Genomic DNA, 4,198 nt, shown 5'->3' on the forward strand with positions numbered 1-4,198 from the left:
ACTCCTACTCCCAGTAACAAACATGGGTGATAGGAGAGAGGCCTCCTCCTCCTCCCCCTCCCCCTCCCCCTCCCCCTCTCCCTCCCCCTCCTCCTCCTCCCCCTCCTCCTCCTCCTCCCCCTCCCCCTCCTCCTCCCTTCCCCCTCCTCCTCCCCCTCCCCCTCCTCCTCCTCCTCTTCCTCCTCCTTCCTGAACAGCATCCAGAGGCCCCAAGGACCTCTGTAGCCAGGAGATGAACATAAGGCAATTCTTCAGTAAGTGTTTCAAGGATGGAATTTTTGCCCGTTTGTTCATTTGGTTTTGACAGTATCTCACTGTGTAGCCCCGGCTGGCCTCAACTCAAAATCCTCCTGAGTGCTGGGATTACAGGCATGCACCACCACACCTGGCTTCGGTGACTGTCTGAATTAAAATGCAGTGTGGAAGGACAGAGAGAGTGGAAAGGGCAAAATGGGCAGGAAGTTGTGGGGGGGAGACAGAGACAGAGAAGGCAGGCAGACAGACAGACAGACAGAGAAACCTAATCTTTGCACCAACTTCGTTCCCCCAAGTCAGCCCCTGACCAAACCCTGGACAGCAGAAGAGCTCAGAAAAAAGCTGGGTTCCCAACCCCTGCTCCACTAGCCCCAAAGAATAATTACCCCCAAGCCCCACAGCAGCCAGAGCTCCCCACCCCACCTTGGTGCCCCAACAAACCATATCAGAGCCCTCCTGTGCCCCACACAATTGAGTGGCTGTCACTGTGGCCAAGGGCTTTGCCCTGACGGTGGAGCCCATGCAATCCCCATAGCAAGAGAACCCACTGCTGCATGTGGGGAGTAGGGCTGGCTGTGGGGGTACACCATGGGAGAAGCCTGCACATGGACAGAGGCAGGGAGAGGCCAGAGGAGGGGGGACTGAAGCAAGCTCAGTGTCTCTCTGAAGAAAAAGATGGAGAACCTTCAAAGAGGGAAACTGAAGACCAATGGCTCCCACCTGTAATCCCAGCTACTCAGGAGACTGGGATCTGAGGATCCAGGCTGGAAGTCAGCCTAGGTAGGAACCTCTGAGACACATATCTCTAATTCACCAGCCAAAAAAAAAGCCAGAAGTGGCGCTATGGCTCAAATGGTGGAGTGCCAGCCTTGAGTGAAAAAGCTCAGGGTCAGCACCCCAGGCCCCGAGTTCAAGCCCCAGGACTAACACAAGACAGAGAGAGAAAGAGAGGGGAGAGGGATGGAGGGAGGGAGCGAGACACACAAGCAAGGCAGAAACCCAGTGACAGAACAACCAACAGAAGAGAGACAGAGCCATAGAGACCCAGGAGCTGATGGCAGGGTGAGCTGAGTGGGGGACATGTGTGGACGCAGCAGGGCCCCACATTTGGAGAGCTGGGAGGTGGGCCATGCAGGGAGAAAGACAGAGTGGGACAGGAGGAAAGGGTGCATACAAGTCCCCAACAACACCAGCCCTCTGAAAGCTGGCCAGCCCAGTTGGGCCTCTACCTGTGGGCTCACCTCCTCGGCCTCCCGTGTCCTCTGTGCGTCTCCTCTGAGCCTTTCACCGGGGCGGAGCCTCCAAACCCCTTGGCGGTGGAGGGAGTCACCCACACATCCACCAGGGGACACCTGGGCCCCCAACCTACAGGAGTGGCTTTCTGGTTAGGCCTGTCCTCTGTCTGGTGACCCAAGGGAGAATCCTCACTGGCTGAAACCACAGCTGAAGCCTTTCATTCCAACCACCTGAGAGAGACCCTTCTAGAAAGATCCAGAGGAATCTTTCTGTCTTTTCACCTGAAAACACTTCCTGCTCAAATTCCCTCCATGGCTCCATATTCCAGGCTCCAAAACCCAGGCACTGTCCCTGACCGTTTTGCTTAAGGTTGATGCTCTATCACTTGTGCCACAGCTTCACTTCCAGCTTTTGGGTGGCTCTTTGGAGATAAGAGTCTCAGATCTCAGCTTCCAGAGTAGCTAGGATTACAGGGGAGAGCACCAGCGCCTGGCTCCACATTACCTTTCTGAATGGCTAAATCCTTACCTTCCTTGCTCTAACCTATCTAACCCATCCAAAACAGGAAACTGATTCATACAGCACAAAACCAAATATGTTCCCCACCCCCCCAACACCTGGGGAAGGTGTGAGGGAATGGAGGGAGGGAATCAGCCAAGTGAAAAGACCACAGGATTTTGGGGGGTATGGAGAGACAGAAGAAACCTGAGCCACACCCAAGGCTGTGAGATAAATCCTGGGGTGCAGCCCCCTAAACTCCGATTCAGACTTTGGTTCCAAATGGAACAGAGCACGTCTTGACTTAAGAACAATGATGCTAACCACCAATGTCTGTAATCATGCCTGTAATCCTAGCTACTCAGGAGGCAGAGATCTGAGGGTTCCAGTTCAAAGCCAGCCCCAGCAGAAAAGTCTATGAGACTCTGATCTCCAATTAACCACTATAAAACTGGAAATGGTGCTCAGGCCCAGAGTTCAAGACCCACGACCAATCAAGAAGAACAGCATCACCTGGTGGGTGGACCTGGAATTGCACCCCATTTCATTGATCTGTTCATTCATAAAGCAAAAATTTTTGTTTGTGGGGGATTGAAAGATGTGGCTGGAGATAAAACACTTCCCCAACCCTCAGGAGCCAATCATTTCCAGCACCAAGATGGTCTCAGTGTGTTTGATACCCATCCATGGTCATTTTTAATCCCTCTTTCCTATAAAATAAGCTTGTCTTAACCACACACTGTTGAATCACCAGTGGGTCATGGAAGAGATTAGAAAGGAAATTCAAATGTTCATGATTTTCAACAAAAATAAACACACAAATTACCAGCTCCTCTGGGACACAGCAAAGGCAGTACTCAGAGGCAAGTTTATAGCTCTGAGTTCCTACATCAACAAATGGGAAAATCGAAACCAACAATTCAATGAGACATCTGAACCTCCTTGAAAAAGAGCAGCAAGATAAACCCCAATCCAGTAGACAGAAAGAAATAATTAAAATTAAATCAGAATTAAATGAATTAGAATCCAAAAAAAAACACAGAATCAACAAAACAAAGAGTTGGTTCTTAGCAAATCTTATCTGAAAAAGAAGAGAATACACCCAAATAAACTCAGAGATGAGAATGGAAACATCACCACAGAAACAACCAAGATCTAGAACACTATAAGGGAATACTTCTCAAACCTTTATACTAATAAGTTTGAGAACTTGGCAGAAATGGACCTTTTCCTAGCAAATATCCACATGCCAAAACTAAACCAAGATGAGTTAAACCATCTTAACAGGCCCATATCAAGCATTGAAATAGAAACAGCAATAAGAGACCTCCCATCTAAGAAAAACCCAGGACCGGATGGATTTACAGTGGAATTCTCCAAGGCCTTCAAAGTAGAAGTCACACCAATACTCCAACTCTTCAATGAAATTGAAAGAGAAAGTTCACTACAGAACTCTTTCTATGAAGCCATCATAACCCTCATCCCAAAACTAGGCAGGAACTCATCAAAGAAAGAGAACTATAGACCCATTCCTTTGATGAACATTGATGCAAAACTTCTCAACAAAATTTTGGCCAATTGACTTCAACAATTCATCCAAAAAATCATACACCACGTTCAAACAGGATTCATTTCAGGGATACAAAGCTGGCTCAACATACTCAAATCAATTGATATAATTCATTACATCAGCAAGAGCAAGGATAAGAACCACATGGTTATTTCAATAGCTGCAGAAAAGGCATTTGACAAGATCCAACACACCTTTATGATGAAGGTCCTGGAAAAATTAGGAATCCAGGGAACATTCCTCAATACAATAAAGGCTGTATATGGCAAACCTACAGCCAGCATTATACTTCATGGTGAAAAACTAAAGCCATTTCCTCTTAACTCAGGAATGAGACAAGGATGTCCACTCTCTCCACTTCTCTTCAATCTAGTATTAGAATGCCTAGCTACAGCAATAAGAAAAGATGCAAATATAAAAGGGATCCAAATAGGGAAAGATGAAATAAAACTCTTCCTCTTTGCAGATGACATGTTCTTATATTTAAAGAATCCCATGGACTCCACTCCCAAATTACTCAAGCTGATTCAAAACTTTGGCAAAATTGCAGGGTATAAAATTAACCCTCAAAAATCCATGGCTTTTCTGTATGCCAACAATGAGAAAAGCATGGCTGAAATCAGGAAAGCAACTCCATTT

The sequence above is a fragment of the Dipodomys spectabilis genome, unplaced genomic scaffold (assembly GCF_019054845.1).
Source record: "Dipodomys spectabilis isolate Male_0828 unplaced genomic scaffold, ASM1905484v1 ptg000173l, whole genome shotgun sequence".
NCBI classification, from domain to species: domain Eukaryota; kingdom Metazoa; phylum Chordata; class Mammalia; order Rodentia; family Heteromyidae; genus Dipodomys; species Dipodomys spectabilis.